This window comes from Saccopteryx bilineata, chromosome 9, assembly GCF_036850765.1.
Source record: "Saccopteryx bilineata isolate mSacBil1 chromosome 9, mSacBil1_pri_phased_curated, whole genome shotgun sequence".
In the NCBI taxonomy this organism is placed as follows: Eukaryota; Metazoa; Chordata; class Mammalia; order Chiroptera; family Emballonuridae; genus Saccopteryx; species Saccopteryx bilineata.
This window is the reverse complement of record NC_089498.1, coordinates 86,613,898-86,623,362: the sequence shown is the minus strand read 5'-3', so window position 1 is coordinate 86,623,362 and position 9,465 is coordinate 86,613,898. Positions and strand designations below refer to the sequence as shown.

The following is a 9,465-nucleotide window of genomic DNA, read 5'->3' as shown; positions in this document are numbered from 1 at the left end:
TCTTGGTGGAGCTGTTACTTGTGGTGTTGTTTTCTTTTGTTCTTTGAATCTGGTTGGAAAACCCCCCTTAGTATTTCCTGGAGTGGGGGCTTTCTGTTGATAAATTCTCTCATCTTTTCTGTATTTGTGAATGTTTTTATATCTCCTTCATACTTGAAGGATAGCTTTGATGGGTATAGTATTCTTGGCTGAAAGTTCCTCTCTTTCAGGGCTTTAAATATTGGGGTCCACTCTCTTCTAACTTGTAGAGTTTCTGCTGAGAAATCTGATGATAATCTAATAGGCCTTTCTTTATATGTTGTACTCTTCTTTTCCCTGGCTGCCTTGAGAATTTTTTCTTTGTCATTGGTTTGTGTCATCTTTATTATGATGTGCCTTGGAGTGGGTTTGTTGGGGTTAAGAAAACTTGGTGTTCTGTTTGCTTCTTGAATTTGAGGCTTTAGTTCCTTCTACAGGCTTGGGAAGTTCTCATCTATTATTTGTTTGAGTATATTCTCCATTCCATTTTCTTTCTCTTCTCCCTCTGATATACCTATTATTCTTATGTTATTCTTTCTGATGGAGTCAGACAATTCCTGTAGGGCTTTCTCATTTTTTATTATTTTTGAGTCTCTTTCTTCTTCTCTCTGTTGTGCCTCAAGTTGTTTGTCTTCTATTTCACTAATCCTATCTTCAATCTGGGCTGTTCTGTTAGCTAAGCTTGTTACCTCGTTTTTCAGCTCGTGAATTGAGTTTTTCATTTCTGTTTGATTTGTTTTTATAGTTTCAATTTCCTTGGTAATATATTCTTTGTGTTCATTGAGTTGTTTTCTGATCTCCCTATATTGCCTTTCTGTGTTTTCTTGTATATCTCTGAGTATTTTTAAGATTTCTATTTTAAATTCTCTGTCATTTAGCTCCAAGGCTTCCAATATGTTAAGTCTTTTCTCCATAGATTTTTCCACATCTATTTGTGTTACCTCTCTTTCTTTTGTATCCATAATATTCGATTTCCTCTTTCTTATTGGCATCTGAGGGTGGTCTTATTGATAGCACTAATTAGAGTTAATAAAGAGTAAAAAGAAAAAAAAAAGGGTAAAACACCCCACAAAAAAAAACAGTAATAATTTATTATTTCCCCCTTTTTTTCTCTCTTCTCTTTCCCTCCTCTCCCCTCCTCAGGGAAATATCGTGCCTATAATGGAGGGCCTGATTTGGGGTGAAGAGTTCAAGGGGCAAAAAAAGGGAGTAGGGACCTACTAAATGCAAAAAAAAAAAAAAAAGAAGAAGAAAATCTTAGACAAGCATAAGATGATTTGCTTGTAAGTGATGGTCAACTAAGAGATATAATGAGAGGGATAAGAGGGAATCAGAAAAAAGGACCAAAAAAGAATAATAAAGAAGAAAAAATAAAAATAATAAGTAAAAATCTGTTGTATTAAGTGGAGCGAAGACTAAATACAATGGAGACCTTGGGTTGGGAGGACCCAAAATGCCACAAAAATAAACAAACAAGAGAAAAAAAAAATAAAAACAAAAGCAAAAAAGAGAAATAAAGCCAAAAAAAATCCTTGAGTCCCAAATTAACTAATTTGTTCGTGATTGAGGATTATATGGGAGGAAAGTAAAATGAGAAAAGAAAAAACGAATAGAAAGGAAAAAATAAGAAAAAGAGAAAAACGAAGGAAGAAATAAAATAGGAGGAGAAAAAAACAAAATAAAGCAAGACAAAAAAAAAAACAAAAGAGGAGAGAGTGAGAGTTAAGTGTTTTGGAGTATAACCTTAAAGGAGGGTGAGGATGAAGAAGAAAAATAAAATGCAACACTCATGGGTAGTGTAGTTCAAGAAAGGGGAAGCATAAGATGGGCAGAGAATAGAAGGACCGAGGTGGAGGAAATAAAGGCAAAAAGATAGAAGAAACAAACAACAACAACAACAACAAAAAAAAAAATTAATGGATCAAGTTGTAAAGTCTGTGGGTTTTTCTTGATTTTGAGAGGTTAACTTCTTCCTTTTTCTTTTCTCTCCCTCTTCCTAGTCGGTGACTCTGTACCCCAGGCTCTGCCCCTGTGTCACTCTTAGGTAGGGATTTGCAGTTGATGGGATTCTATGGCAATGTCATATAATTGGCTTTAGTCTTGCTGGAAGTAAAGGCTTGTTGGCGTTTGCAGGGTCCAACGATGAGAGAGTTTGCTTTCCTGGATTCTCTCTCCTAGTCCCCCCTTTCTGAATTAGCAGCCTGGTGATCCAGCTATAAGGCTGCAACTGCTTCTGCCTGGGGAGTAAGAGGCTCAAAGAGCTGGGAAATCCCCACTCTATCCCCACTCAGTGCAAGGCTTTGGGAAAGGCTCTGACAGTCAGGGCCTCCAGTGTAATCAGGCGGGGGTGGGAGTCAATTGTTGTCAAGGTGACTGTTCAGCGCCTATCATTTAGTTGGACCTCTCAACCCAGGCTTTCCACACTTTGTAGCCTGTTTTTGCAGGGAAGAAGAGGCACTAGTCTCTGCTTACGACTAGTGTAGTATAGACCTTATTATCTGCCAAGTCCTTCTTGTTAGCGTTTATCCCTGAATAGGGAGGCTCTATCAATCAGAAGTTGCCCCCGCCCCTTTAGCGAGAGGCACTAAAAAATATCACGCCTCTTGTCTTGGATCACTGAACTGAGAGAGATCTTATCAATTAGAACCGAGGGTGCGCAGATTTTATGAGTTAAGCTAATTTTAGTGATTGGGTCGCAGCTGTGTTTCCGAAGGTATTTTAGGCTGCCTGCGCGCACCCCTCCCCCAACGCTTGATTGTTAGCTTGAATGGCTGGGTGAGGTGCCCCGCCCACGGAGAGAATCTCCCAAGCCTCTCCCGCTGGCCCCGCCGCTGGTGGCTGGACCGCACCAGGCGCAGGATAATGGAGCCCCCTGGGTGTGCGGGCCAGTAGGGCGCCCTGGGCGCGTGGAATGCCCAAGGCACGCGCGCGAATGGGGCGCTCCGGGCACTGGTGGCCAGCGACCCCCACTCGCAGTGTGCTGGCCGCTGGGAACGTCAGCGGTGCTCAACCGGACCGGGCGCGCGCGCGGCGGCTCGTAGCGGCCGCTCTCGGTGGCGGTTCGCGGGGGTTCGCGGGGGCTCACGGCGGCTCGCGGTCGGCCGCTCGCGGCTGCTTGTGGTTCCCAAGTATATGGGCTGACTCACCGCAGGCGCACTCCCTGGCGGCTTGAATGAGCGTCGCTGCGGTAGCTTCCTCCACACCCTTGTCTCTCAGATTCAAGTGATAACAGTCCTTTTGCTTTCAGTTTGTGTGGAACTCCGGAATGCTCCGAGGATAAATTTTTCTGTTTCTAGTTGATAAATTTGTTGTGATTTAGGGGAGAGCTGTCGGTCGCGCTTCTCACGGCGCCATTTCCGTGACGTCACTCGAGCCAGCACTTTTCAACTTGCAGATAAGCCTATCTCCTTCATGCTTGAAGTGCAGGGATAGTGGAAAAGAGATGCATATGTGACCTGTGCCATGGCATTGTCATCAGGACTCATAGGAGCCAAGCTTGTATAGGCTTTCCTTTAAATGATCTGTAAGGAAACTGATGCACATTGTGTTAAACAGGCTCCCTCATCGCGCCAGATGGAAAGGTAATTCAAAGCGAGTTTCAAGTTCTACCCTGTGGATTTTACAGCAGTCTCCTGGTGTAAGTCATTACCCTTCTACTGCCTTTGCCTTTGCATGGTATATGCTGCAGGCTTTAAGAAGCACACAATAATGCTTCTGAGATAAACAGTTTAAATACATTTTAAAAACAAGTGTTTTTTGAAGGGGTGCTCTTCCTATGCACACTGTCAGAGGATATGACTGGGGCTATGAATAAGAACTTAATCTGAGAGACTGAGAATGGTGATCTTTGATATAAGTCTCTTAAAACAAATGGGCATTGCTGAAGTTAGCAATATTCAAAGCAGTAGTAGTGGAGAGACCAGGGCTGAGGATACTTACAAGAGGATAGCTTCAGGAACACAAGGGGAAAGATAATTAGATTGTCCTTGGTAAATCTGGGGAAGGTTTAGGATAGTATAATAAAACCTTAACATCCCATAAAATTGCGAGTATTTTTATCCTTTAACACATGGTTTTTATTGCATCTTTAAAATATCACAAATAAGTCACCTGGCATTTTGCTGTTTCTGTAGCTAAACCTGAACAACTTCGAACTTATTGAACAGTTCATGCTGATCTGTTCCTTTTTTAGAAACACAGATACCATCCAAAATTTTTCTAATAGCCTTGTTTTTTAACCATTGTGGCTTGCTGAATCAAAGTAGCTGAATTTGATACAAGTTCAATGTTGTTTCCTTCAAGAACTGACTCATCTTTCTGGGATTCAGATACTGAAGAAGCAACACCTGACCTTATCTGAACACTATGGATGTATTTTTCACCCAAGAAATTTTGTATTTCAACAAGACAGCCATTCTTCTGAATAAGGACATTGATGGAAAAGTGAGCGTACACAGACCTCATTTTGTGTTGGAAGCCCAGTAAGACATCCTTGATCATGTTCTGTACGTGACTGCAGACAGTGTGAATCATGGCCAATTCCTTTCGATTTCCTCACTATTTGTCAACCTGGAGCCTCTTCTTTTTCTTTCTAAAGAGATTAAGGTCTACATTGCTGTGATTAAAGTCCCTCCTCAGGGTCCCTCAGGGGACCTTTACAATATCTATGTGTTCCTTCAGAATGATGTTGACATTTTCTGAAATTTTGACTGTCTTCATTCTCACAGTAGATGCAACAAAGACAAATTGTAATCATTTTTAAGATCACCTAAAATCATGAGATAGGACTATTTCATCTTTGACTTCCATAACAGCTAAGATGAGCTCTGAGAATTCTGTGCATTAAACATTTATTATAAAACAATAGTTTAAAAGTTTAAAAGAACCATTGTTATTACAGTAGACAAGCAATTCTCTGATTTCTCATTTCCTTTTACTTTTGCTGTAGGATAACACCTCACCTAGGACTGTAGGATATTTTAACTTATTGATGACTCTACCTGTGTAATGACGTTGGTCAATCCATTTGTCACTTCTGTTCACCTTTTCTCCTATTGAATAATGGATGACTCAAGAATTAATCTTCAACAGTCTATAAAATTGATGGTTCTCTTTATTTCTATAACCAGACAGATATGTTGGTTTAGTGGGTCAGGGTAAAACTTCAATCAATAAGAAGGTTTAGGAAGGGCATAAATTGGTTAGTGAAATTTTCCAGATAAATTAAAGTTAACAATAAAAGCATTTTTTCTATGTTTTCTTGTTAAAAACCCTTTTTAGAAAGGGAGTAAAGTCCTCAATTCCCAGGTATTTAGCTATGCAGACAAAGAACTCTAACCTTCTTCTATGAAATACACCCTTTGCATTGCCAAAGATTGATATTTTTCAAATATCTGGTGACTTGCAATAGGTAATTTACTTAGGTTTATTATTATTATCTTTTAACATTTTTATGTAACTAGATAGGTCAAGGGGGAGAAGGCTTTTCTATGAATTCAAAGTCCATGTTGTAAAAAAAAATATGACAGATTACCGAAAATTTTCCAGCCTGGATTATGGTTGTGATGGGGATTAAAGAAGGATTCTACAGAAAGAAGCTTGGAGACGAGTCTTATTAAGCCTCTAGCAACTTGAGCTTGTTTATACACGGAGGGCATAGTGAACAGAAAGGGTGCTAAGAGAGGAGACATGCTATCTTGCTCTGTATAATGTACGGGTTGCTATGAGAGGGATGTAGTAAAGCTCCCAAGGAGGATGTGAAACAAGAGGAGGGGCTCTCCTTACACAAAAGAAGAGACAGCTCATTTTATGTGGTTTCTAGATTAAAGAATGGCTACAAGTACAAACAAGCATGCATTAGAGGAATAGGAAGTTGAGGATGTTCAGCCTAATGGACTCACTGTGCCCATATTGTCCAAAGCTGCTCATTTTTAAAAGGGCCAGAAAATAACTGTTTTAGAAAATATGTGTTATAGAATGTATTCTTATATAGGCTTATGATGTTTCAGAGAGTATTTGAAACAGTTTACAATAGTATCTCATTTAATTGTTACACTCACCCTAAGAAGTAGGGCCTATGCTTGACCCCACTGCACAGATGAATGATGAATAAACTGAGACAGACAGGAGTGAAGTGACCAGCTCAAAGTCACACAGTAGAACCAGGATTCAAACCCCAATAAAAGTATTTCTTCAGGAAGTATTCTTACTTACTATGTTGAGTCTCAGTGAAGTAAAAATGGTGCTCCAATGTATTAACTGTGGTTTTACCAGGACAAGGTTCAATGTTCAGGCCTTTATGTGAGTTGTATCCTAAAACTCCTTCCTACAAAGCTATCCACACAGCAGCTCCTTTTAGTTTGAGGCACAAGGAAAAGAAAGGAAACACAATAGCTACCTGAAATTCCCAGTTATGTGTGAGAACACTTATTGTCTGTGCATGCTGGATGATCCCTTAATCTGTTACCATGTGCTAGGAATAAATTCATCTCTATTTCTCCAAAGCCACAAAGCTGCATATTAGGTTAATTTGTGTGGTTTGCATCCCTACCTCCTTCCATTTCTTTCTCCCAACCCTATGATCTTAAAGGGCATTCTGTTTGAGGGGTGCATCAATGGGTCCTGGAGATGGAAACCGGCCAAGGTCGATTTCCTTTGTTGAAAGGAACAGAATAACTTGCCAGCTCTCTCCCTTCCTGAGGTGAAATCCCAGGAACTGTAGAAGCCGCTGGTCATGATGGTTTCTTGGACAGGTTTTAGAGGGCTTTTGCACCTTTTATCTGTCTGGTTGGTGGCCAGGCTGAGTCTAAACTCTCAGCCACAGCTGGCCAGCGTGCGGAGGAGCACACTGCCAGCAGCAGGATCAGCTGCAATCTGTCTGGGAGCCCATTTAAGGGAAAACAGGACTGACTGGCGTTTAGGGAAATAATTTCCTCCAATCTGATCATGCCTGTTAATTAAAACTGCTCAAACTGTCACTGTGGGCAGTTGCAGAAAGGTCCCGGTCTCCTGGGGAGAGGAAAATGCTGCAGTGGATTGACTGATGTGTTGAGGCTTGTTTGACAGGGACAATCCTCGGAAAAGGGGCTACGCTTTAAAAGGGGGAAAAGAAAAAGATTTTGGTTTTCTGTTTTGTAATGAGCAAAAGCCAGATTATTTTTAATACTTTGCCTCTCTCCTGCCAAAGCAGCCCATATAAATATTTTGAGTTGAACAACTTATAAGTAATGACATGCGTATTTCAGTATTGCATTATGCTTCTGTTGTAACTATTCAGTTGCTGTCACCTGCTAACATAAAATATGAAATGGTCTTGTTGTAATATAGAGAACAGAATCTTTCTCCACAGTATTCACAGCTGATCCCAGAACCTAAAATGAACACTGCCATGTAGTAGGTGCTCAATAAATATTGGTTGAATGAAAAAAAATATGAAATGGGATTCACATACTCATGAGTTCAAATTCTGGTTCAAATACTCCCTAAATATATGATTTAGAACAACTTAAACTTTTTGAAATGTACTCAAATTGCTAAAAATTTGGGGCATGGTATTGCATATCTTGGGATTTCTAGGAATAAATGAAATAATATATATCAAATCTTGTTATAGTAGGAGGTATTTGATAACTGTTACTCTCTTTTATCCTTCTCTAGCATTTAGAGGTTTATGTTTTGGAGAAAGCAAAAAAGATTTGAAGTTAAAACTTACTAATTAAGAAATATTTCTTTTATTTTAAAAACAAATAACAGCCACATAAGAGTAGTTCGTATAGTCTGATACATCCATATAATAAAATATTTTGCAACCATTTTTTCAAATCACATTTTAGTGAATAACTGACACAAACATGCTTATGTGAAAATGTTGTGAGGAATTTAGAATACCAGGTTGTATATAAAATTTGATCATGGTTTTTACTTTTAAAAGAATATCAGAAAAGCCTATAATACTTTTAATAAACATGTTAATACTTCTTAATTCCTGCTGGTGGATTTGTGGAAAAATTTTATTTTATAATATCTTCTATGTTTTAATACAAAATGTACAGTTTTAGAAAGATATAAAATACAAAAATGACTCAAAAATTAGAAATGCAGCTAAATGCTAATGACATTGTTTTCCTAGATGGCTTGGAAAATGTCTCTGAAAACTGGTTTGAGAAAGAGTTAGCCTAACGTATTTAAGTAATGACAGTGTTATTTAACCATGTACTTTGGAAGAGTCAAAGTCATTTACACACAAGAGTTTTTAGAGTTTTGAGATAAAAATTCATCTTGTTATTTTATTTTATTTTTATATTTATTGATTTCCAAAGAGAGAGGGCAAGAGAGAGAGAAAGAGAGAGAGAGAGAGAGAGAAACATCAATTTGTTGTTCCACTTATTCATGCTGTCATTGGTTGGTTGTTGTATGAGCCCTGACTGGGGATCTAACCCCAAAATTTGTCATGTTGGGATTACAATCTAACCAGTTGAGCTACCTGGCTAGAGCCACATCCTGTTATCTTATAGTGATATTTTACAAAGAGGAGGGGTGTGAGTTCTGAGGGAAAGAGCACATACACTTACTGCAAACTTCTTGGAGCTCTACACTGAGCTAGGTGATTGGCTTACTTTTCTGTTTTATCCTTCCAACCCTTGAGAAGAACCTATTGTTATTTCAGTTTTTGAAAAAGAGGAATTTGGGTTTAGCAATGTTTTGTAATTTACCTGAGGTTGGCGGCCAGGATGGGAAACAGCAAGAATGGAAATGTCTAACTTTAACAGTGCCCAGACCATTACCACATCATTTACAATGTCCAAATGTGACTGGCCGTGTGTGTGTGTGTGTGTGTGTGACAAACAGACATTTTGAGATAGGGACAGAAAGGAATAAGAGAGAGAGAGAGAAAAACAGAAGAAGAGATTGATAGAGACAAAGGTATTTTGACTTATTATACTCTTTATTTTTCTTCAGCCTTTTCCCTAGAAGAGGCAGAGGTAGCATATTATATTGTTAAGAATCTGAATTTTACATTTACAGTAGGTGCTTCAGTTGTGGTGGCCTGTACTCTAGCCATTGACCATATGTGCTTATTTAAGTTGAAATCAATTAAAAATAAAATTTAAAACTAGTTTCTAGAGAGCAGTAGCTGAATTTCAAGTGCTCTATAGCTATATTTGACTACAGTATTAGACTGTGCAGATATTGAAAATTTGCCCCACCTCTGAAAACTCCTTTGGCCAACACTACCCAAATCAAGAGAGTCACAGAGGGAAGAGAGAACTGATGGTTGATCAGAGTAGTTCTGAAAACTCCACGATGGAGGAAGTAAGAATCAGCCAGGATAAATGGGAGTAAACTTAATTTTTAGTATCTTTGCTTCTCCTTTTTTATTCTTTCTCTAATCCTTGTTCCTCACCAAGTACCCCATGGCTTGATAGCTACTTTCTGCTTTCCATGATC

The 9,465-nt window shown here is 39.0% G+C and overlaps 1 pseudogene; it reads right to left on the bottom strand.

The window, feature by feature from the left end:
- Nucleotides 1-4,151: 4,151 nt before the first annotated feature.
- On the bottom strand, nucleotides 4,152-4,737 carry LOC136313664 (large ribosomal subunit protein uL6 pseudogene; annotated as a pseudogene).
- Between the last annotated feature and the right edge of the window lie 4,728 nt (nucleotides 4,738-9,465).